Here is a 27,065-nt window from a genome sequence, read left to right on the forward strand (position 1 = left end):
AGCACAAAGGAAGCTTGAAATGCTAAACATGGCAATTTTCGAGATAATAGCACGGTTAACACATATATTATGTCACGTACGCTGTTAAGCTTCTGCAACAGCACATGCTGCGACTGGCTATCGTTATTTTTCGGTTAGTTTCTTTCATGTTATTTCAGTTACCTGGCAGACCAGATGTTACTGTATGCAAGAAACACTACCGTCTTCAGGTTGACTTGGGGGTACCATCAGCATTTCGAATAGCAAACCCTAAGGGGAATCTTTAAGTGTATTTTTCTACCAAAAGGTGGATTAACTATTATTAAATGTGTTTGATGATCTTATAATGTGAATATGTGATAATTCTGTTTATACCCTGCTGTGTCACTGTGCTAAGGTGACTTACTCAACAACGCATTTAAACAGAAATGGTATTAACGTTTGCCTTCAGTCAGAGGATACTTTAAAACAAATCTAAGATTGTACAGTGCGTGTATTTTTCTTTACAAATTCTTTGTTTCTTTCTCAGCCCACATGTGTAAGTGTAATACCATCTCAGTTTGTCTGTGGGTACAGGGGGAGGGAAAAAGAGATCCATGGTCTGAACTTCCACATCAATAGCGAGTCGAGGCAAATCATGGCACTAGACGGCGCCTTGAACCTTCAGAAGAAAATACAGTTCTGTGGGACTTGGGAGAAAGAAAAAGACAACTGTGATAGTGTCTCTCAATCTGTCACTACACATACCACTGTTTAAGCTTCTCCAAGTATCAGGTCAATATGAACTCCTTTGAACAGGATTAGATGGATACGATGTCATTTGAATACAAGTAGATAAGATACGGATTAATGACTCGCTTTTCTCGCGTGAGATGCTTTAAAAGCTGGTTTCAACTGAAATACACAAAGGGGAGATATCTGTAATTAACTGATTACAAACACTTGAATTATTCAAACTCCGCTGCATTGCTAATGACATTGTGTTAATTAGTATTATAACACCGAGAATGCTTTACAGCTCTTTCATATTGGTCCTACAATAATCTTACTGCGTGTTTTCCCATGGGGGGTTAATTATTAGATTTGCTTCTACGTTCATTCGATATCATTAAAGCTTTAATACGAGTACTAGAATGTATTATTATTATTATTATTATTATTATTATTATTATGGCTATTGTTATTCGAATATACAGTCTGTGATTCAATTAGCTAACATGCTGTTTTAAAGTTATTTTATACGTTTCCGAACGAATCATAGTGTTGATGCGAATACACGCCTTTGCAGTTATACCTTCATTTTATATGCCATATTGAATCAAAAAAGGTGTATTGTTTATTGAAGGGCGGGCTGAATACCAGTTGTTTTCTTCTACAGTGTTGATTGGTTATGTTAGGTACTTTTTGTCCCCTCTTGTAAGTCATTCTTACAAAAAAACCACACACACTGAAGGCGTGCAGAGGGTTACGTATTTCCTTGACTAAGATACAAACACATCGATTGATGTTGATGATAAATATTGCATTACATGCCGTAGACAGTATACTTATATAGCAGCAGACCCTCCCTGCGCATTGGGGTCCGGCGTACGCGCTAACCAGCCGTGCAAGAAAGCCGTGTTCCTATCCTTTCCCTCCCGGCCACCGTACCCACCTCTCCCGGTGTATCCAGCAGCTTGATCAATGCGCAAATCTCCCAGAACAAATGATAAGTAAATCAAACGGTTGCTAGCATTTACTGACATTTAATGCACCTGCATTTATTATGCACTCGTAGCAGAAAACAAATCTCCCTGTCTCCTTACCCTATTTCTACACTTTAACATAAAAATGAATAATAATAACGTCCTGCTTTGCTTGCTAACGTGCTCAGACCTATAATGTATTTCCCCTTAGTTTGTCTAAACTATTCTGCTTTATCAGTGTACATGTAACGCTTTTCTGGAGTCGCCCCAGACCCAATCCCCTCGCCCCTCCCCCGACCACTGAAATGAACCCACTGATATTCGTTTAGCAATAATAAGACATGGTCCGACAGCCCAGTTTTCATTTAGTTAAAGTAGCAAACACTGAGAGAAGAAACGAGCCTATTATTAAGCAGCAAAGGAGAAAAATACCATCATTACAGCGGGCTGAGCCCAAATCTATTCTGCACATTCAGAAGGAGAGAACGACACAAACATATTCGTAGTTTCCTAGTTAAGAGTCTAATTATCATTGATGAAATTTAGCAATATTGGTCTGCAGTGTTTCTGACCCGTCCTATTTAATCAGGCGACCCTCATTAGGTTTCGGTGCACCGGGGCGCCCGGAGACGAATGCAATGGTATGACTGACCCACCGAAGAGCTGCTTTTGAGGCGGATCTGACTATATCATGGCCAGAGAGCCTCATTCCCTTCAGTGGATACAGTGGATCACCCAATATATTTCTCAGCCCAGACAGCAGCTGCATTATTTCAGCGCTATTATATCCAATGTAGGGGCAGCAGCAGCAGCGGCGGCGAGAACAGCATCTATGACCGGCAGTCTATTGAGAAACGCGGAGGGATGCAAGACTTCACAGCCCGGTGGAAGTGGGAGCTTATGAAATAGATATTTGATCTCACACCTGTTCGTAGAGATTTATGGGTTAATTTTTTTTTTCATTCTTTTTTTTTTGGTTTCAATCTGAAAGCATTCCGGATTGGTTGCAGAGACAGGTTTCTTCTGAAGCACATTCATCACCTTCTCTGTCACCCAGTTACAAGCGCATACAAGAAGAAGAAGCCACAGACTCTAGTGGCAGAGTCTTGGGGTGCAGCTTATTGAGAGAGAGAGAGAGAGAGAGAGAGAGAGAGAGAGAGAGAGAGAGAGAGAGAGAGAGAAGATCATTCCGACATCGGCAACCTATGGGGAGGAAAGGCACGAAGTTGCGCGATTGGGTAGAAACAGCATCCCTCCGTCCGGGAAAGTCTGAAAAGGAGTCCACTTCCATCCCGTAAGGCAGACCCGTTAACCCACTGAAATAGCAAACGGACACCTGTAGGACGTACACGGTTGTCAGGTCTGTTTTAAAATACGAGTTTGCGTGCGGATGGCATTCACCGTCATCTTGTGTGTGTATATGCGGACTTGTTGGAAACTTTAAAGAGGAAAAGGAAACGCAACCAAATCATTTCACACAAGCAGAAACAAACACAAATAACAACATAATGCTTCTCCGGCACAAGGCGCAGTAGGAGCAGGTCGAAAGTGCTGGATGACTGAAGAAACGTGTGAATTTCATCTGCATTTCCCGCTTTGTTGCCAATGCTTATTGTAAAGCCAGATTGCCAAAATCTTGGGAGAACCGTATCTATAACCAACAGCTGCCTTCTCTACACAGCTCAGTTTTAAGGTGGTCCCCCCCTCCTCCCCGTCGCTTATTCATTTAATTTTAAACTGGCTCCGGGAGATCTAGGATCCGCTGCATTGACTTAACCCGTTCCAGCCCATTCCGGCGCAATGCTAATATCAGTAATTTCTCATCGCCTCTAAATCTCAGTATTACAAGATTAAGTACAGAGGATTGTATCTGCTAATCCGACAAGGGCTCATTTTCAGCATTATACGCCAGCGGGACTGAGGGGACAAGTGTAGGCGAAGAAAGATCAGCGCCAACCAGGACCTGCCCGTCTGCCCTGTTTCAGCACCACTTTCCCACGGACAGCGCTTTTTTCCCTTTTTTTTTTTTTTTTTCAGTGGCGAGCAGTTGTCTGGATTTCTTTGGGATTTAAAACAAAAAAACAGTGTATCGGGTTGAATGGGATCAAATAACACAGTGGTGCTCTGGATAATTTATTAGACTGAAACGAGCGTCTGTGTTTGTAATATATGTGTATTGGTTCAGCATCAATCCGCATTAAGAAGAAGCCGCGGGAGGACCAGCTAAAGCAAGGGGAGGAAAGGGGGGAGAGGAGAGAGTGGCTTTTGCAGAATGAAACGTTGAATTAAGAGAGATGATGAAACATAAAATGCAATGCATGCAGCACAGAACTGCTAATTTTCCTGTGTAGAGCTCGTTTGGATTCTCATATTCAGCCCCTCGAGGATGCGGTGAAAGGTATGGCATCTTTCCCTAATTTACTCATTTCTTGTAATGCACGGCAATGTGTTGAGGAGAGCTTAGATAATATACTTAATTAAGTTTGCATTGCATGCACTGTAAATGCTCAACAGTGGAGCGCAGTTGGCATGCATATATGTTTGTGTTTTTTCAGTTTTTAGTGAAAGCGATTAAAAATACAGCACTTCTGGATTTAAAGTGCAAGTGTGACATATATATATATATATATATATATATATATATATATATATAGGATTTTTTCTCCCTTTTTCTTTTCATTTTCTTCCCTGAAACCACAGCTGTGTGGACAGTGAAAATAATCATTATCTTTGAAGTTCTCCGTGCATTTAGTTAAAATGCAGTGCTCGAGGAAAGCTGTTGGGTATCACGCATTGACAGTGGTGTAGAAAATGAACCTTGCATCATTTATTGGGAAATATAACTACCTCGCATGCGATTAGGTGTGGATTAAACCAAGCACTGGTGCCTCGGTTTTGGCAGAACACTCTTTCGAAACTTTTTCTCAAAGTATTTGTTGATTGCCAATTTATTGACCAACATTTTTTTCTGTAGGATCTGTAATTATCTCAAGTTTCTACACAAGACAGGCGATAGTCAACAGTTTAGTTTTGGGACTATGCCAGTGAAAGGAAATGAAAATGTACAAAGTAGATACAAGTTAGTGGCATGCTTCTTTAGATAAGACAAAGATCTTCCCCCATTTTAGTATCTGGCAGTGATAAAGTCGGTGTATTTTGCTAAGTAATTTACATAATATGTGCAAATACCGAGGGGCACTAACACAATTAATCTGTACTCTCTGTCTTTCAAAGTTTTTCGGTCTTTTTAACAACGAGAAACGATCATCTGAGTATCAGTGAATGTCTTGCACCCCCTGTAAGCCAGAACTAACGGCAACAGGAAGACAGACAAACCCGCAAGAATGTAATTTTCTAGCATTTTTTCTTTGCTTGTACAGAGAGGTATTTGCACATGTCTTCCCCAAGGCATTCCCAAGCGTAAAACCCGGCTTGAGATGAGAAAGCTAACAAGAGAGACAGCTGCGTAAACAGGGAACTACTAATATCAGCCATGGCCTCTCCCTCTCTGTTTCTCCCCCTTTTTCTCTCACTTTTTTCCCCTGGTCCTCAACTGATTGATCAACAGTTCATGTTTTTTTTTGTAAAGGACAAGAAACTTTAAATAAGGCACAACATTCAAAATACAATATTAATAGATCTTGATGTGAATGGCAAAACCTATGATTTGATGGTTACTATATAATAATTAATAATAATAATAATAATAATAATAATAATAATAATAGTGCTAGTTTTTTTTTTTTTTTCCCCAAGGGCTCACAGCTTAACACAATCTCAATTGTAGAACTGTCTATATCCCTGAAACAGATGCATGTATTTGGATGTAGATATTCTGAGTATTATGCGTTTTAGGATGAATATGACAGTGGTACCTGCTGAAGTATTCTGTACTGCCACTAGGAGCATTGCTCAATCAGAAAAAGTCTCTGCTTGTTTAGAATAAAAGCACAGATAAAGCACACAATACACAATATAACATTATATACAAACATCTTATTGTTAAATCTGTTATACAGACCTGCATAAATCACGAGTGCATTGCATTGCCTGCTGACACAACCTTGTTTCTCTGCATAAAGAGGAGCAAATCTGAGCATTTGTACCTTTCAGCATCATGGTAACTGAAGGATTCCTAATCCTAGCGTTTCACTCACACTGGCTGGTTTGTGTAAAAACCACTGTATTGAAACCTGGCAAAAATAATTCATTGTTATCATTCATCTGTGAATATATGTGCCTGGGTATTTCCATAGTACAAACTATGCCCAAAACCCTAGGGATATCATTTTCAGTTCTTAGATCATCTCACACTGGTTAGGTTCAAAATACATGAACAGGCATGAGCACAGCAGTCTGCAATCCTGTTACAAACACTGACAGTGCTACTAATTATAATTATAATATCAAAAAGTAAAGACAACAATACAGCTTTTGTACCGTTCCATATTTTCAACTGTGGGCTAACTGTGGACAGTCCACTGAAAGACCCACATATCACTAACTGGCTATTTTCTCTATGGTACCATATTCATGTTTATATTCCCCAGTCTGCGAAAGGTCTGTCTAGATGGAAATATTGACCATGACAGTTCGAACAACATGTGGGTGTAATACATGCCCTTTCACAGAGGACGTGGTCTGTGAGAGAAGGCACCAGATGGTGTTGTGCTCCATAGCCTCCTGACTTGCTTTAATGGTTTTTGAACTGTTAAGTGCCCAGCAGGCATTAAGGAGTGGGTGAGGCTAATTTCCCACATGGATCTTCTTTTTTGAATCTTGAAAGCAACAAGAATGCTGCTATGGGATGGACTGAGAGATACAGGCTTGAAAACTGAATAAAGCAGACGGAGGGCATTTTTTCAGGGGTGGGGGTATTACCATTTGTATCCGAACTGATAAATATGTATTTTTTGTTTAGAAAAAAATGAAAGCTATTATGTTAATGATACTGTAAGATCCACAAATTATGGTTAATGGAAATATTTAGTTGCCAAGCCAAACAGATTTTTATTTTTTAGAAAATTGAAGACTTATGTTTAATATACCCATTTCTCACTCCCAACCAGAAAATACAGCAATAGGGCACATTTTCCTACAAACTATTCCCAGAGAATGTGTGAATTGGAGTGGTACCTAAACACCACACCAGTCAAGAGCTCGGGGGGGTGGGGGATTGTACCTTCATTGGATCCCCACATTCATCCTGTACTTTGAACAGGTTTCTTGTTTTGCACCTGACAGCTTTCAAATGGTGGACCGCAGCAGAAAGAGGCCGGGTATGAAACAAAGTGGCTTTCAGTTTTCAGCAAGTGTCAGATATTGCAGAGTTTTCCTGACAGATTCAGCAAAGCATAAGACTGTAACCGGCTCAGGTCAGGGGACTGTGGTGAGCATCTGAGGAAACTCTGCGATTGCCTCATGGCATTGTGTGCTATTATAGGCCCTGCCTTTCTTTTCCACTATTCAAAATAAGTGAACAATTTATAAAAATTAAAAATCATAGACATGAACTACCTTTTAAACATTCGTAAACTCTCTAGTGTCTTGTTTCCTATTACTGAACCGATTTAAATTTACCTCGGAGGCCAATGTCATAATTTTAACTTAAAAAGGGTGCTTGCGCATTGGCTATGAATAATGTCATGTTTAGGGTTGAGGTCTTGCAGCTTCCCATCTTTGCTTATATACTAAAGGGATACAAAATAATAATAATAATACTCTGATTGTATGCTGACTCTAATAGGAAAAGCCAAACGAATGTTTTCCCTTCCAGGCAGAATTCACAAAGCTCGCTAATCCAAAGTGTAATAAGCACCTATTTTCCCAAAAGTAATAATAATAATAATAGTAATAATAATACATCATCATCATCATCATAATCACCTTTTAGGCTGCCTGGCAAATATTTGTTTATTTAGCTGTATGTTCATTAAAGTGGCTTTCTGGATTCCAAGGTTTTATGAATCCCCCTTTACAGATTTCCAGACTTTCTTTTGTGTATTCGTTTGCATTCAAGTGTGTATTACCTTATGTAGTATGACTGAAAATATCCAAACTATGTTGCATTTTGAAGGAGAAAGAAGGGATGATATGTTTTAATGAGGTCATGGTGTGGCACTTGCAGTGGTGGTTGCAAAATATATGTTTTTGGATAAATGTTGTGTTTGATAGAAAGGTGTGTCAAATAATACTGCGCTAGTATATAATTGACGTAGAGGTAGATTATAAACTCAGACTGCGATTAAAAATGTAAGAGAAGCTTTGGAACACACAAGAATAAATAAAAAAGCATTACAAAACAAACTTCATTTTATACAATTAGTGAGATAAAACCAAAAAAAGCAGGGAAAGGCAGAAAAGCTTCTGTAAATGAGGCCAGTTAGATCTTTCATATCGTATTGCATTTGTTTTTCCTCTGAAATAACTGATTTGTATTTTATTTTGTATTAATAATTGAATATAAGATTCGAGGTTATTTACAACTGTATTCATTAAATCAATATACAGAACTGCGTCTTGCACGAGCCAGGGAGAGAGTTTGTAGCCTACAGATTTATAGTTTTAAGTCATAGGCCTATACGAACCATATTAAAGTGGGTGTCTCAGTGCTGTGGCCATCGTATGCCATAGGATACTTACCGTTGAGTTAATGTGGTCTGGTCTATCTGTACAAGTTCAGTTGAGGTAGGTGGTGAGTGTTGCCTGAAGCTAGACTGCAGGCTGATTTCACTGTTATTTATGAAGCCATCGGGTCATGATACCCGGCACCATGTAATTTTTATCGGGTCAGAAATTATAGTATATTCTTTGCCTTTACCCCTGGTAAACCTAGGGGCTTCTAAACAACAAGCCATTGCTATTGCAAGAGCCATTACTTGAGAAGGATTTTCAATGTTTGTAATGCTGTTCTCCAGAACAATTAATTATTTCCAACCTACACAACCTAGACCCATCATTGGTTAGAATTATGCCGACCTCCAAGAGCACTAATTTCCTGGGTTGTTGGTTACACATGCTGCTGTACAACAGGGTAAGGTAGCCTTGACACACCAGCTTGATTCAGGATGGAAGTTTTTCACCTTGTTTGTTAGTTATGAGATCCTCAGCAGCACAAAGTTAATTAAGTGTATAAATGAGTATTTGGACTAAAGTCTTGTGATGGATTGTATTGGAGGCCAGTGTTTCCTATCCCTGAGGTGCAAAAGTCATGGGTAAACCAATCTTTGGGCAGATGAGATTCTTAACGGACAAATTGTCTATTTTGCAGCTCATAAAACTGCCAGGAAAAAGACCTTCTGGTTCATTAAATACAAACAAAATGAGGAGTGATCATTGAAAAGCAATAAGGCAGGCATTGATAGGGTTTTAACTTTTTGACTGCATCCCCTTTTCATCAAGGAATATAATGAGTGCATTTAAAACGTGTAATTTGAAATAGTTTGGTGATATAGGCAAGGCATATTTTATCTAGAAAACAAGTATTCTTAGAAAATGTGTTCATTTGTAACTGCTACTGAGACCCTAGTTTAATCATACTTTGAAGGTTTGATTGATAAGAAATGACTTTTTATGTGAAAGCTGTGTTGTGTTGCTGATGTTTAGTAAATATATCCAGAGACACATGCTGTGGAAATACAAAGGGTATTGCACACTGACTGCAGAAAACTGCATTCAACGTTAAATTAAAATCCGTTTTCTGCACATTAACAACACAAAGCTGGAAATTTAGAAAAACGGATTTCTTTGACATGTCACAGTGCAATTACTTTAGCACAGCAGGGGAGCATCTCTATGAAAAGGGGACAGTGTACAATGTCAGCAGAATAACATAAGTAGATCGACAACAACAAAACAAACATTAGGTAGATATCCCAGCTTTCAATACGGCAGCACAGTGAGGCCAGACTCTCCGGCTGGGTATATATACCCAGAGGTCAAGGGTTATTAAACTTTACAAGCACTTTGTTCTGCAGATGGAGTGCTGCATTAATAGAAGTTGTCTCTGAGGTCCCTCTGAGGCCATTGAGCGCTCTGAAGTGGGCTGAAGTTATCTTAATTGCTGCTCTTTTTCATTTCTCATTCTTTCCCCTGCCCTCTCTCCTCATGGTAGCCTTATTTGCTCTCCGTTTTTCCCACCATGGTCTCAGTTTTTCCATCTCTCTGTTTTTCTTTTTCGTGGTCCAAAAATAATTTAATTTGTAAAACGATACTAGAAATGTCCTGGAAATGTCCTGGGATTCTGTGAGATGGCGGACGCATTGCAGAGAATGTCCTGGATTTTGAGACTTATTCACTGGATCAGCTGACGTTCTGACTCATCTGTCCATTTACACATTTCAGATACCATCCGAGTACAACATGAAAAATAAATAAACTGAAGCGGTGCAACTGCATTTCTAAATACACTTATACAATAACATTATATAACAGCCATCTGACTGCATAACTGAGATCTATATAGCTTTGTTCTAAATAAGCAACTGATAATTCCAAATACATACAATAAGTACAAATAAACAAACTGCATAATTCTTAGGTCAATAAAATGGAGCCATCAACCCCTTTCTCTGATGTGTAATATCTGAACATCAGTTCCTCAACCCTATCTAGAGAGCTTAACTTTTTGTATAGAAAACAGATACTAGGCTGGGGCAACGTTGCCAGATATGTGGTGGCCAGCTGAAGGTGTTCCAGCTTGGGTGAGGGTGACTTGGTGTGGTTGAACTAGTTTGGATAGTGGACTACCTGAAGTAACTTGACTTGAGATAGGATTGCTGAAATTATACAAATCGGATGGTATATTATTTGTAAAACAACACAGAATTTCAAAACGTTAGGTGTTTCATAGACAAATACAGTATGTAGGGTTCATTAACATGGGTCATTGGTCTCTGATCAAGGTATTGGCCATATAAAAATTGTTTAAAAATGTGTGACATAAAATAATAACCCTGTCAGATAAGCATGTAAAATCCTTTTCTCACTCTGCCTTGTGGTGGAAAGCCAATTCTTCACTTGGGAGTGGGAGGGAGAGAGTTGACATTGGCAATTTCAGCTGCAATGCAAATCTATCAGTTTTGATAATAGAATAAAAAAATCAAAACATCCATATATATTTCAAGCTAGATTTGAGATTTCTTTCTGACCAGTGTGGACTGGTGCCAGATATTACTGTCAAGATACATATCTTTACTCCAGCACTGGCACTGCAGCAGTCAAAGATCTGGAACTGGCTCTTTAGCCTGAGCCAAGTACATGACCTGACAGAGATAGTTGGCAGATGAGCTTGTCATGGTATAAGTACCATTAGTGACCACAGTTGGCCATAGACACTGGGCGCCATTAATAAACACCCAGAACACCCAAAGAGCAGAGTCTGTGTTGCCACTGTGATCTGGGAATGGTTGTAACAGAGGTGGACTTCCCGTTATCCTGCTCTAAGTACAACAAACTATGAAAAACACATTCCCCCAAATTCACTTATATTTAGACCCAGTTTAGATACATGCAGGATATGAAATCATGCTAGGAGGTAAGGAACCAGAAATTGAATTGGTAGACCATTACGCGTCTATCTGTCACAGCCTATACACCGAAAGGAGGGTATAGGAGGTGTTTAACAGAGGGAGGATATATATATATACAGCTCTGGAAAAAATTTAGAGACCACTCCAAGTTCAGAAATCAATGTTAAGTGGTCTCTTACTTTTTCCAGAGCTGTATATATACAGTATATATGTGTGTGTGTGTGTGTGTGTGATGTTTAAGAGAAGGGAATTGCATTACATACAGGGAGAGGAAAGGAATAGTATTATTATTGCAGAAGGAAGAAGGTTAGGTTACTATGGGAAGAGGTGTTAAGTAGAGAGGGAGAGAGAGGATATACTGCAGGATGATGTAAATGTCGAATTCGTTAACTGCATTGTTATATATTTTCACTGTTTTACTGTTGTCATGTAAGTGCTTTGGCGGCACAATTATTTCTCATGCTGATAAAACCAATTTGAATTGAGTAGTTGGTCTTTCAACATGCTCTTTTAAGAGTCTTTCTCCCATTAGGTTCAACCTTGAGGAAGATGTATAGCCCATACTTAAGCCATACTTTTCTGTGCTTTCTTATTTCATGTCTGATCAGAGGATGATTTTGTCTAAATTACTTGCAAGCCTGGTAAATGGAAATTAAGTCAGTCGTAACAACAGCGGCGGATCGCTGACTGTACATAGCACAGTATATACAAGATACAAAAAATTTGGTGGTTCGCAAATGCTGATGCCTTCAACTGCACCTTCAAGTCATGTTTTTTTAATTAAACCATTGAACTTCTATTTTCTTCACTTTCTATAGTCGCAACATATTATCCCCCACCAACATCTAGAATCATGTGTAGTAATATGAATTGGTTTATGTTAAATAAAAATAAAAATAAAATAAAATAAAAATGAACAAAGTTTTGCTCCTGGTAAAAAGATGTCTGGTTTAACTGAGTCATTTCCCAACTTATTTCAGGAACAGACAACCTAATCAAAACTGTGGACCTCACCTCCATAGATACTCTTCGTATGGTGATCCACATTAAACCACAACATTTGGCTTCACAATGTAAACAAAGATGAAGTGATTAAGAGATTCTTTATGCTCTGCTTGTGTCTGTGATGGGTTCATTGGAGGGTGGCTGAATACACAAGTGTATGAGAAGTCAAAGCAGACTGTTTAAACCACATAATTAAAATACTTTGATGGGATGTGGAGATGACATGTGCTTGCACTAATGGCTCGGTGGTTAATTTCTGAGATTTACTGAATAAACAATACATAGAAGGATCTTCTCATATGAGTACTGTGACAGCTCCTTTGACTTATGGCAGGATGCATTTGGAAATTAAGTCATTTATTTGAGTAGCTTTGTCAAATTTCATTTTTGTATTTTCTTGTAAGCTCCAAAATGTGATAGACCTGTGAACATGGATGGATTTTGAACTTGGATCTTTGTCATTGTGAGTTGGTTTTTTGATCTATGTAGTTCTATAACATTCCTGTTTTAAAAGGGAAGCTCATGGCTCATTGACCTCTAAGACAATAAGAACATATCTGTGGTCACAATCTATTTTGAGCATCAACTTTTTGAGTTGCCGGCTGGGGCTTTCAAGTCAATACAATTCAGTAAGAACATAAATTGGACTCTAGCAAAGAACAGGAGCGCAGGTGGATTCTGTAGTTCAAAGTCCAGTTTTAATCTGGATTGAATCCAGACTGACTGTGAATCCCCAGAAGGTGGTAGACATTTGCCAAGCACTGTCAGGAATGGGTGAGTTCAAAGTTGGTGTTTACTGGTCAGCAGCCCCTCTGGCTATCCAGGTGCTTTCTTTACCAGTATTTGGAGCTTTGTATTTCAATTTGTCTTTGGCCTTGCAATCTAAAAAAGTGGATGGCTTGTCACTGCACATTTGTTAAAAGGGTTCATAAATACTAAGATTTAAATTCCTTCCAGGGCCTCCTCAAAGTCCATCTGTACAGAACAAAGTGGTTGACACTTTTTGCTTCCACTGGTATACTTAATGTTAATCTTGTAACTGCACTTGTGTGTGACATATATATATATATATATATATATATATATATATATATATATATATATATATATATATATATATGTATCTATATCATAAGCCTTTATCGATCCACTGCTGAAGACCTCCCCAAGATGTTTCCACTTGTTTCAATGTACAACGTCTCTTCTGATTTCACCATCTTTTATGTGGTCGTCTTCTGTGTGTTTTTTTCATCTCTTGGGATCCAATCTATAGCTTCTTTACTATTTGGTCTGTTCTTCTTGCTGTGTGTCTGGCCCATTGCCATTTTAACATTTTCACTCTGTCAGTGATGTAACACACTTTTGTTTGTTCTCGGATCTATCTATTTGTTTTGCTCTCTCTTCCTGTTAATCCAAGCATGCATCTTTCTGTGCTTCTTTGTGCCATTTACAGTTTCTGAATAATGTTTGTGTTTAGTGATCTAGTTTTGGAGCCATAGGTGAGCGCTGGTAGTATGTGTTTATCAAATACTTTTCTCTTGGTGCAAATGGGTAGATTCAATAGTCTTTCATTTCTTCGCAATGCACTCCATCCCATTTTTAGTTTTCTTTTGATTTCTTCTGTAAGATCTCCATCTGCGCCAATGTGTTGTCCAGAGTAGACATAGCCTTACTGTTGACTTCTTCAAGTATCTTTTGATCTACTTCCAATTTTCTTAGTTCTCAAGCTATTGATTTTACTCAAGTTCATTTTGAGTCCAATTTTCTTCCTTGCATCCAAGAGTTCTTGAAATGTAATATACACCGATCAGCCATAACATTATGACCACATGCCTAATATTGTGTAGGTCCCCCTTTTGCCGCCCTGACCCGTCGAGGCATGGACTCCACTAGACCTCTGAAGGTGTGCTGTGGTATCTGGCACCAAGACGTTAGCAGCAGATCCTTTAAGTCCTGTAAGTTGTGAGGTGGGGCCTCCATGGATCGGACTTGTTTGTCCAGCACATCCCACAGATGCTCGATTGGATTGAGATCTGGGGAATTTGGAGGCCAAGTCAACACCTTGCTCTGTGGTCCAGTTCTGATGCTCACGTGTCCATTGTAGGCGCTTTCGGCAGTGGACAGGGTCAGCATGGGCACCCTGACTGGTCTGCGGCTACGCAGCCCCATACGCAACAAACTGCGATGCACTGTGTATTCTGACACCTTTCTATCAGAACCAGCATTCACTTTTTCAGCAATTTGAGCTACAGTAGCTTGTCTGTTGGATCGGACCACACGGGTCAGCCTTCGCTCCCCACGTGCATCAATGAGCCTTGGCCGGCCCATGACCCTGTCGCCGGTTCACCGCTTTTCTTTCCTTGGACCACTTTTGATAGGTACTGACCACTGCAGACCGGGAACACCCCACAAGAGCTGCAGTTTTGGAGATGCTCTGACCCAGTCGTCTAGCCATCACAATCTTGCCCTTGTCAAAGTCGCTCAGATCCTTACGCTTGCCCATTTTTCCTGCTTCTAACACATCAACTTTGAGGACAAAATGTTCACTTGCTGCCTAATATATCCCACCCACTGACAGGTGCCATGATAACAAGATTATCAGTGTTATTCACTTCACCTGTCAGTGGTCATAATGTTATAGCTGATCGGTGTAAGTGTTGTATTATTTTTCAATATGTTGCCATGGTTAAAAGTATCAGCCAATTGAATAAATAATGATAATGGCAACAATAATAATATACAAAAGAATCGTTCAAATTTAGAAATAAGTCTTATTTTAGCCAAAGCAAATAATGTGTATGATGCTAGTCCTGAGTGCTCAAGCTCAGTGTGTCATTTATTGACATGTTACTTTGAGGCAGCAGAATGACTCTGTAACGCCATTAACTCCCACACCTTACATTACCTGGTGTACGTTCCCTTGTAACATGCAGCCAATTGCATTACGGGAATGCAATGTTGCGAGACAGCTCCCTTTCCCTTATTAGCCTTAATGGAGCTGTATAATGATGACTGGTGCAGTTCATAAGATATGCATGTAGAGATTGGGTGGGGGAATTCGTGGGAGATTCCGTTGGTTATTAGTTTGTGAATATCCCTTTGCGTTGAAACCCTGTGTGTAACGGCCTGTTCTGGATTACTGTACTGAAAATCCCCAGGGCTGCTGGGTTAGAGATGGATGGTTAGAGGAATGTGGGTCTCATAGCAATCCGCTTTTAGAAAAGCCAGTCCTCACCCTAATCATACACTGTGGTCATAAAGATTTCATTATGCAGTGGTTAACGCTAATGGTGTGTACAAGTGTACTAGTTTGCCTGCTAATAGGCCTGCCCTGTCTCAGCCTCCGGTAAAGAAACCGTCCACCTCACCCCCAGTGGAGTATTAATAAAACCCCAAGACTGAGAACTTTACACCACTCATAAAGCAAACCACTGCAAACATCTGAAGTTGTCTTATTGCTTATGACTCACTGTCGTGTAATTGTGTGCAGGTTTGCTCCTTGATGGCCAGATGCCTCCATATGTTACTTCTATATTAGGTCTTCAATCTTGATTACTTACTAAATTCAACCACATAAATGTATAAATGTACCTCTATATCTTGCAGATCAATAGTCCTTCTTGTTGGAGTGGTGCAAGATTATGTGTACATACACTGATCAGCCATAACATTATGACCACCTGCCTAATATTGTGTAGCTCCTCCTTTTGCTGCCAAAACAGCCCTGACCCGTCGAGGCATGGACTCCACTAGACCCTGTCGCCGGTTCACCGCTTTTCCTTCCTTGGACCACTTTTGATAGGTACTGACCACTGCAGACCGGGAACACCCCACAAGAGCTGCAGTTTGGAGATGCTCTGACCTAGTCATCTAGACATCACAATTTGGCCCTTGTCAAAGTCGCTCAGATCCTTACGCTTGCCAATTTTTCCCGCTTCTAACACATCAACTTTGAGGACAAAATGTTCACTTGCTGCCTAGTATATCCCACCCACTGACAGGTGCCATGATAACGAGATTATCAGTGTTATTCACTTCACCTGTCAGTGGTCATAATGTTATGGCTGATCGGTGTATACAATGTGTGTTTTCCTGTCTATCCAGTTATATAGATTCATACAGCTTCAGCCAAAATTATTCCCACATCTATCGAAACAGCATTATTTTGTTTGGTTACTCATTTACTTATTGTCCTTTGAACTATGCTAATTTATTTAATTCGTAAGTGGTGGTCAGAAGATTATACACCCCCTGTCCTGTCTTAACCTCCGTTCAATCAGCGGGAGTCTTGATATTTTTCTGCTCTGAATCAGTGTTCAAAAGCTTTTTGTCAATCAAAGACTATGACTGTGCATGCAGTACTTTGAGCAGGCATTTATCTGTTTTGTGGATGTACATTTTTGGGGGAAGCAAGTGTCTTGAAAGCATTCTAATGATGTATTCTACGGGTACTACAGAACAGTGTTCGGCTTCGTCCAGATTTAATGGAGAGAATCAACCTTTTCTATGGTTAACATGTTTTTTTATGGTATTTCAGAAGTATCTGTGTTTTAGGTCCCTCAGTACTATTGTAATAGTCCTTTGGAGATTTAATGTATTTTCTTTCTGTGGAAGTAATATCCAAACCTTTGTTTCGCTAAAGCAACTAAAAAAAATGCTGCATTATTTTTTTCCTTTTACCTGTCAATCATGCCATTCTGATTGTACTGCAGCCTATTTAGCCTGTAGTCAAATTCTCTTCTGGGCGAACCCATTAATGTTCTTTGTTGCAGTTCAGTCTGAGCTCTCATCAGGGAATACCCAGTTGTGGAGAAAGCTTAACACTCAGGACCTCGAACAATTCCACAGAGCTCAGACCTTAGATTGGCTGTGATTGGCAACGTTGAACAGCAAAGTGAAATCTAAAAGAAAATATAAAAATAAAATTAGGGCTGCTAGAGTGAAATACGGCTAGTATCTCATGCGTAGTTCTGCACTGGACAGAGCTCAGAAAACGTTTCCAACGCCTCAGCTATTACCCATTTAGAGGTGAACAAACATGTCCAGGACAATGTGGCAGTTATTGACACATTAGAGTTCCGATTTCACATTAACTTCCAGCAGGAATCTTGAGTAGAGAGCTGCTGCCGGTAAGCACTAAGCATTAAATATGGGGGTGAAAAAACATTTTACTCTCTCTGAGCTCTGGTTCCCATAGATCTGATTGCTATTAATATTTCACAGCAGCAGTGCACACCCAGCCCGGTACCAGCACACGCGATTAACATGACACAAGAGGAAATGGATGAAATCTGCTGTTCTTGTATTTAAATTATTCATATATTCTTATTATTATTTTAGAAACATATGAGTGATTTGGAGTCGAAAACTTACAAATATCCTTTTAAGAATGTCCTGCTCCTTGCATTCCCTATAATGGTTATTTTTCCTGGGAGCTCAAAACATTTGTCTGAAGTCACATTACTACAAAGCATGCACCACTAAATAAATTAGTTTTTCTTGGTTTTTTCATGATATTCATTTCTGAGCTAACTTGTCTAACAGGCCTGGCAAGGATATTCCACTGAAAACAAACATCTTTTGTTTTGATATTAAGATGACCTGGGAGAAACAAATTAAAGCAGGATTCAAAAACTAGCATTTAATTTCAATTGGGTTGTTCACCCAACGAACACTGATACTGATGTGCTTTTTTTTTTAGACTTGCTATTTTTGTCACATGCAATTTTTTCATAGTCAAACGCATAAAACGAGTTGTTAGCTCAGTGAGAGAGAGAGAGAGGGAGAGAGAGGGGGGAGGACTCAATGCAAACATTACACCGAGATAAAACTTTGTCTTGAATATCACTTCAGTTCTGCGTAACCAACTTCCTGCAAAATGTGCTCTGTTGTTGTAACTGTCTTAACACTTATTATCTTTCTATGTAAAACCGTATTGTTTTCTCAGTAGGGGTTTGATTAAAGCACAGTGACCCTCTTGACAAAAGTGTACTTTCCAGAGTCTTCTCTTCTGGTTTGTAATTAAAAAAAAAAAAAAACCTAACAAAATGTATTTAATGCACAGGCTCAAAATAATGTTATGGTCCAAAATGGTACAATTTGTATTACTCTCACCAAGAGAATGGTATGCTTTCTTCTTCTTTATGGAAAATGCCAACTGCAGAGAAAGAATGGTGATTAAGGTACATTTTCTTTGATTTTTATGTGTCTTCAAAACATTTTCTTGGTTGGAGGCCTACTATTAAAACTGATCTGATTCAGAGATACAATAGTCAGACTAAACAACCGCTGATTTTTATAGGACTTGAAAGTGTTGTGTTGAGTTTGGCTGGTGCTTTTATCTCTCCATTAGTCTCCGCTGCAGTTGTACAGGAGGCTGTTCCTGTTCAAGTTGACTAATGAAGCTGTTGCTGTGTTTTTCCCCGTTTTTTTTACAATTCTCTTGAAATGGAGAAGACGACGAACTCAGGCAGGGGGCTTGCATATTATATTCACTTCTGAGAAATGTATATTTTTTTCCCTTTCCTTGCGTTAATTTGTCAGGAGAGCCTCCGTGAAAAGGCTTGATAATGGTGTAAAACGAGTTCTATAAAAGCCTATTAAACTCAAATGTATGCACGCCCTGCCTCCACGCATTCTGACTTACAGATAATGAGATCTAATTATTTACTTATAAATCATGATTAATAATGTATGGCTGCAACACAGGGAGCGTTCTATTTTGTGCCCCGCTCCTGACTGCAAGATTGGAAATGTTTTATACATTTGTATAGCCCAGCGCACCATGTAAATGGGCCCTTGTGACTTTAAATCAGACGCAGACTGCTCCCCTGGCTCCCACCTTAGGAGGTTTTATGTAGATGTGGAGGATCAAGAGATGCATCAAAACTTTGCCTTTACCAAGACGAAAGGGATGCTAAATGAGAACAAGCTTCAGGTTTCAGGTTTCAGTTTTTATATACGTCTGCTGAGGATTCATTGACCCACTAGCAGGTTGATTAGCTGAGATCTTTTTTGGCATCAGATTGACAGCTCTGGAGTTCCAAATCATCTTTTAATTCACAAAACATTAATATTGCGTACAGCGGTACTGCTCACCTAACCCACCCCCACCTGCTTCCTGGTGCGACCTCAACGGTTGTGACCGGTGTTGATCTCTCAAGAACTCAAAATCTCAAAAGGGAATACTCCTTCGATAGCTCCTAGAACCTCCTGTGATTTCTAGCAGAATCAAAATGTCTTTTAACTTATACATTCTAAATGAGTTTCCATGTTTCTATCAAGTCTTCAGAGATATTATTTAGCTCTTTAAGAGTGACATGTTCATTTGATTCTGCGTCATTATGTGGATCCTCTGACGAGATTTAATAAGCAAGCAGCCCTACATTACCAATCAATTAAATATAGAGGTTTCTTCACATCTTTAGAACATACAAAACAGGCTGTCATCTTGCAGTCTCTAAAAACAATCACATTAAATAAATCCTCAGATCTGCCTTTTAAAAACTGTATTTCCATTTGGGAACTGATGGTAAAATTGTTTGAATACTGTTTTCTGAGAGGGAGGTAGATTTAGTGAGAAGGAGGGTCACCTTTGATCCTCTTGCTAATATTTGGGCTTCTCTGCCTCAGCTAATAATTCCAGGGAGGAACATACTCCTAGCTTGCAAACGGCAAGTTCAGCTGGGAGAAAAATGCAATTCCTTTCTTAGTCATAAAGCCATACTTTCACATACTGTTGAACACCATACATAACAATAACGTGCATTATGAGCCATTGACATATGCTCCCTATTTGCTTGCAGCATTGAACGCAGATTTATTCAGAAACACATTGTCTTTCCAGAACTCCATCAGTATTACTTGCACGACCGATAGCTGCCTCATCCATGGCATTTTTCCAAGTTGCCTTCAACGGAGAAACTTTGAGAGAGCACAGAATGAGATAGAGAGAGAGAAACAGCGGGAAAGACAGCAGGTTTAAACAAAGCTAGAGTGACAGGCGTATTTAACGTTTTGGCTAAATTATAAAAAGGAGATGAGCTTTGCAGTGTGACAGCTATAATAAATACTGACTGTGCTCCAAAACTACGGTTTCAAACCCCAGTAAGTCACATCTTTGGCACAATTGTGAGGAGACCAAACGTTGGCTCCTTTTCAGGTTACCAGTTGCATAACACTAGACTAGCATAGGCACATGAATACTCTATTTAACACTAAATCTCTGGGGAGACCTCTGTGGACTCACAACCAAAAGTATAATTCAATACAACACAACAAGGCCATACAAATATTTAGTTAATACAAAGATAACAATTAATTTGCTTATCAACTAAATTTAGTGCTGAATCTTTAATCTAAACTGAACCAGTAGAATAACCTGCCACTATTCACATTTGTATTACAGCACTATGATATCACACCGGCCACAACCCCAGCTCTAGCCAACACCAAAATTTCAATTTAAGCTCAATCAGAAACACCCATCTCAGCTAATGTAATAGAAATGCAGCCGTAACCCTAATTAAAATCCTAATTTACTGGGTAGTCTAACCCTAGCACAAGCCTAAACTGAACTGGCCTTCTTTCTAAATTCAGTTCTTGTGAAAATGGGAAGGAAAACAACCTAAATGTAACAGTAGGATGATTCCTACCTTGACCTGAATCTCTAATTAAACCTCAGCATTAAACCTCCTTGGAGCTTCAGAGAGGAGCTCAATACCATAGTTTAAGATCCTTAAGTGATATAGGATCTGTGTAACTCAGCAGTTAGAACCATTTACTGATAGTATCCCACACTCTTCATTCAGTCTTTTAATGTTGTACGTTGTGAAGAAGGCAGTGGAAACTGGCACCTTCCATTTGAACAAAGAGACAACTAACCTGCAGGGGCAAATTGTGGAGCTACAATGGCTACAAAAATAGAATTTAGATGGAAGTATAGGAATACTAAAATAGTTAAAAAAAATACATTATCTGAAAAGGATAGAAACGTTAAAAGCAGACCAAGTACAAAAGCGTAATCGAATTTTGTAGGTGGATAAAATACAGAGTAGCCATATGGCAATAACATATAAAACATGCACAGAGATGGAATATGCTTGTAGCTCAAAGGTGCCCTGATCTCACTTCGTGGTTTACTGACCTACTTGATCTTAACAGAATAGATTGGTTGACCTCCTAGGCCAGGTCAAGCTAATAAATGAGAACCTGTCATCCACATTTCCACACAACATTAAATATTCCTTGTTATAAAAGTCTCTAAGCACACTCAGTTCCTGGACTGGTGAAATCTAAATCCAGCTGAGGAGATGGTTATTTCTTAATGATATAAGATATGTTCAATTTGGCAATGTTGTTGTTGTCTTTCTACTTTAAAGTCTGGCAAATCTGTTTCTACTGAGATATTACTTACATTTTGTTGTTGTTGTTTATCAAACATTCCAGGAGGGATGGAGTTTGCTAGCATTTATACATGCAGCAGACTTTCTGAATACTTTCTGCTAAAAATAACGTGCGCTTTCTTTCTGTGATATCCTACCTGTAAGTCTACACATAGTGCTGATGTTTTCTATTTTAATTTGTTCCCATCCGTGAAATGCTATCTATTTTCTGTGGAACAGAAGGTAATGATATGGATTGTTTGTATTGATCACAACTATGCTTTTACACAATTGTTGTGAACTTAAAAGAGTATATTGTTGTCCCTTGATATAGGATTAAGTCATAAGGCAGCAACTAACAGTGCTGTGTGATACTTTCCTAATGATGAAAACCTAAGATTTACAGCTCCCATTACTTTATCTGCAGTGTCCAAAGATACCTCCATAATAAGGGCATTTTGTTTCTTGTGAACGGAATGATTAATTGCACTTCTGCATCATTCAAGTTTGACCTTCTAATCAAATTGCCCGTTATGTATGATGCATTCATCTCGCAACATGTAAAAAAAGGGGGCCATTATACATTTTTATTGTATTTCTCATTGTACACATTGAATGCGTGGGGACACACAACAATAAGGATCTGTTTGAATGATCTATAGGGTACGTATCCATATATTTAGTGTCTCAGTCAACTGTTACATCCCCTTCTGCTCCTGTTAAGCATCTAAAAAGATTGTATACAAAAAATCAAGTCAATGAACTAGTTTTCACTTAGATATTCCTTATTTTTTTGCACGTGTAGCTCTCTTCAGGGCGATGTATCACATTTTGTCCAGGATGTTTTACCAATTAACTGCTTAATTATTTAATTGTGCAACTTTCATCTAATGACTCTTTTAATTATTCAATGAAAGGACACACTGTACATTTCCTTAAATAATTCAGTGTCAGTTGGGAGGAATGCCCTATACAGAATTGGACCTTGAGAACCCATTGTGAGTTTGGTAAGAGCATTACAGACAGCAGTCACTGCTTTCACACAATAATAATTCTCTGTGAAAAATAAGGAAAAAGAAAGCCTTGAATTGTAATTTGAAAATATATGTTGTAAGAATGTCATTTTTAAATATGGTTCAGTGTATGTAAGGAATCATTCTTGCTCTCGGTAGAAAACGTAATGAATCTTGACTGTTATTGAATCTTCCAGAAAAAGAGCTACAGTTTGGAGCATTAAAACACAGTGTTGACTTTGCTAGAGATTAACTTGTTGCACTTTTAATATTAATATGAAACCTGTCAATCAAAAGTTAGCAAATCAGATGACTTTAAAGCCAGCAGAGAACAAGCACAAAGCAAGGGGAAAGCTCCTGATGATATAATTCAGCCCACATACATCACCCTAGAAGCCTGCTTCAACGCTGTTAACATTGCCATGAAGGATTCCATTGGCGAGGGAGTTTTGAGTGGAGTGCCCCATAAAATCCCTCCGTAATTCTTTTAATGCTCACGTCTGTGTGGAAATGGAGTACGCGCGTCAAGCAAAAAAACACCCTGATGGAGAGATAAAATAAATTAGATGACATCAATGTTTGAACATCTATCTTCATTAACAGTGGATCTGAACCGGGTTCTATTAGTTCTCTATCAAGATGTTTGATCAAGTGTTTGAAATTATGGATGTCTTGAGACAAAGAGACTGCGTCCCCACGCTGAACCAGTGGAGCATGTGAGGCTTTAATCAAAGTCGAGGGACAGCTCCTGACAGGGCTTGGCAAGCTTTAATATCTGACAATCTTCTATTATTTTAAGCTCCTTGTCACCTTGGTCTGTAAGCAGCAGAGACATTTTTTTTTTTTTAGGTCAGTCATAGTCCCTCAAGGTCTGGACTGGATTTAAACTTGTGGAGTTTGTTTAATTTAAATATTATTTTGCATTGAGAATGTACATTCAGCTGGCGTATACAATGAAGGTGTCATTATCTGCAAAAGGAAGAGACTTCTTTAAAACAAGAGCCAATATTCTTCCCATTACAAGAGGAAATCCTGCAACTGTGATGCAGCAAAAATAGTTGCTTAAGAGCAGTAGTCTTGTTTGCTTTGACCATCTGTTCCTCCCTCTGTCTCTATCCCCAAAGCATCTGTGGGAGAAACTTTATCAGCATAGACTCAGAATTGCCCCAAAAAATAATTAATTGACTGAGATGGATGAGTGGGACAATTTCATGTTACACAGTGAATAGAACATACTAGAAGGCATGGCTTTCCAAGTTAAGGTCATAACAAAGGCTCTCCAATTTGACTTGATCAAAAAGGAATCTTTAAATGCACTGAAGTGGCTAAAGACATAATAAACCATGGACCATGTTGGTAGTGGAACTTTAGTACAAACCTTCAGTTTGGGCAAGAGAGAAAGCACTAATCTGATGCTGTTAAATACTAATCGAGCAAGCCAGTATAAAGTACGAAGTATGACTTATCCCATGCACCTTCTCGACTAGTTTCTTGGATGTGCAGTTTCCTAAATACATCATTAGTGATTGAACATTCAATGTGGGGCCTGGATTTGAAGGAGGCTGGAAGGGAGCAAACTCCTGCCAAGCTGCAAATCCCAGTTTCTCATCATTCATGTATTTAGTGGATTGGAAGTGGTTCTCTGGAGGCTGCCTCTGGATTCAGAATTGTTTTCATGATACGGGACACTGCGGTAGAGACTTCCAATTTCCCCAGCATTGCACACGGCATAATCACGGCCTCCCGATGGTCCATGAAGACATACAGGCAGGCCTTTGCAGAGGTGGTGTGGTCACCGAGAGCCAGTCGGCATCTTGGAGGGAATCACGTGTCATTTCTTACAGAAGCTGGTACTAATGGAGAAGAGCAGGGCCAGCTGTTGGTGTTTTCTCTGGCTGATGTGCCCGCCGTGCCAAAGCTTGTCTGTCAGCTCTGCTCTGCCCGGTTGCTCACACCTCTGTGATCCGGGGGCTGCCGGGTAATTAACATGATTAATAGCCGAGGCCTTGGATAACTTGGAAGGCCTTGGAAGTAATTAATGAATCGGTCGCCAAATATTTCCTTCTCACTTTCAAAGGGCTGGATGCTAATTGTTCAATAAACAGCTTGTGTGTTTGGAAAAGAGGGTTCTCAGATACCCACACACAGACGCTAGCCCTAGGCCTCACAGCTTTTTTTTTCCAATTATTAAAAGAGCTCTCCTGGTAAGACTGATAAAAAAATTTAATGAGTCATACTGTAGTATAGTTTTCCTTGGAGTAAGTTAAGAGCTCGGGAAAACAATCGTGTCCTATATCAGAGCAGAGGAAGTAGTCTGGATTAGCTTGTCATAAAATGGAATTCATATCCCTATAAAACATCAGCAGAGGAGGAACAAAACAATTTAAAAACCTGAATTCTTTCAGTAAAATGTAAAACAGGGATAGCTCCTGCCATGAAAATCACAAAGTATTGTACTGTGCATGTTCAGACACAAATGCTTAAATATAGTTTTTTTGTGGGAGTCTGAAATACCAAACAAAACAAAAAACAGACAAATTTCTGTAGCTGGCTTCAAAAGCTGACTGTATGTGCAATTGTGTACTCACATGTGCAGTAAATAGGATGCTTTGTGTATTTGTAGTTGAGATCACACAGGTCCACACCTGCCATAGGAAGAACCTATCAGAAACCACATTGCATCTCTAAATGCATCACTGAAATGTTCCAGATGGGAAGAGGCCAGCTAAAAAGCATCTGCACGGCACTCACCAAGTTTGGAAGAAGTACCCTGTTGCAAATAATTGATCAGCGCGTTGTGAAATATGAAGTGCGTAATGATGTCGAAGAGTATCAGGACAGTTCAGGGTCTGGCTCGGTCATAATTTGCCCACTTTACATGATGAGGGCTTGATGGCTTACTAGGAATTAGAGCTCTGGCTGTGCTGATTCTGCCCTGTCAGCAGTTTAGTCTGGGAATTGGAAACATGCCTTTTATTTCTGAGCTTTTAAAAGACTGTTGAAGACCCTGTTAAACCCCATGCTGTAGTTGCTTTTAACCTCTTGGAGAAATCAGACCATGGTCCTGTCTGCTTTTGTTACTGTAACCCTGTCGTATCTGCTTCGTACCCAGTCATGCATTCTGGCGCTAGCATGTAATAGATAGCAGTTAAATCATTACATTTCTGTGTATAGATGGATATAAAGCTCCTGTCAAAATGCTTTCTCCTGTAAAGGCTGTAAAATGTCAAGCTCTGTGTGCTACACCTTGAACGTGTTATTAGCCCCAGTTTGGATCTAGGCATAACAAAAGTACTTGAATAATATTATTTGTTGTTCAGTACACAAGGAAAGTCCCCTTTAGTGACTGTTGTCTAAAATGGACATAAAGAGAACATTTAACTTCATTAACTGCACAAATCCATGCACTGACAGTCAATTTACAGAGTTGTAATTGTTGTACCTTGCTGAACCTTAGTGGGTTCAAAGACAAATGTGATGAAATCTTGAATTTAACCTTTGATTAAGGAGCTGATGGGAAGGTGCAGTCTGCAAACACAATTAGGAAACAGATTCTACCAAAAAAGAAAATCAAGTATTCCCACAAAATAATAGAGTGCAAGGCCCCAGCCCCCCTCTGTCCTTAGGAAGATCACCACAGGACACTTTGGGTTGGATGTTTGGTGCCTTTCATCAGCACCAGCAATGCCTTCATCTTCTCTGCGGTGTTGCTGTGGCTGGGATGAGGATGTCTCTTGCCCAGCAGGACTCAGACGAGCCGTAACCCAGACGCCAGCCAGGTCTCCAACACTGCCCCCGGTTTCCCCGGTTAAACGGCCAGCGCTGACATCAAATGTGAGATCAGAGCCGTGTGAATTACAGGGGATATCTCTCCACTTTGAAGCCCAGATGAGCACACAGTTCATCGTGATAGTACTTAACAGCGCGGGCCATGCCGCTCATATCACAACGAGTAAAGCAACAATGCCCTGAAGGGAACAATGAGAGCATGAGGGATTTCTCTCTCTCTCTCTCTCTCTCTCTCTCTCCATTTAACTATTTTTCTCTTGTAGTGAAGGGAATTTCTGTGCAACAAACGTTCATAACAGATACCCCTTCCCACAGCCACAATGCACCAGGCCTTAAAAGGCACTTTTCCCTGGCCAGCTTCTATATCTGTGAAAATTAAAGATTATATATTTTCTAAACAAAATTTATTTTCAAAAGCATTAATTTGATCAAATTCATTACAGATTAAATGGGAAAAGGGATTACAGCACATCCAGTTTCAATACAAGAAAGCTGGCTTTACAGATGCAAGAAGTGACGAAATACGGTTGTAATGTTTTTACCAGCAAATTTAAATGCCGTTAGTGTAATTGATTTAATTCTAAGCTATTTAATTTGAGTCCGCTGTTGAATGCAAACTTTCCTCGCTGTGTGGAGTTTTTTACTCTTCATGTTGTATGTTTTCTTATAGTTGTTCTGTAT

The 27,065-nt window shown here is 39.4% G+C and overlaps 1 protein-coding gene across 1 annotated transcript in view; it reads left to right on the forward strand.

Annotated features, from left to right (window-relative positions):
* Nucleotides 1–3,563: 3,563 nt before the first annotated feature.
* The window catches only part of grm4 (glutamate receptor, metabotropic 4), a 273,255-nt gene continuing 249,753 nt past the window's right edge, over nt 3,564–27,065 (forward strand). Inside the window, exon 1 of the mRNA XM_066703560.1 lies at nt 3,564–4,062. The gene's annotated coding sequence lies outside the window, so the exon portion shown is untranslated. The remainder of the gene's footprint in view (nt 4,063–27,065) is intronic.

This window comes from Amia ocellicauda, chromosome 5 (genome assembly GCF_036373705.1).
Source record: "Amia ocellicauda isolate fAmiCal2 chromosome 5, fAmiCal2.hap1, whole genome shotgun sequence".
Classification (NCBI taxonomy): Eukaryota; Metazoa; Chordata; class Actinopteri; order Amiiformes; family Amiidae; genus Amia; species Amia ocellicauda.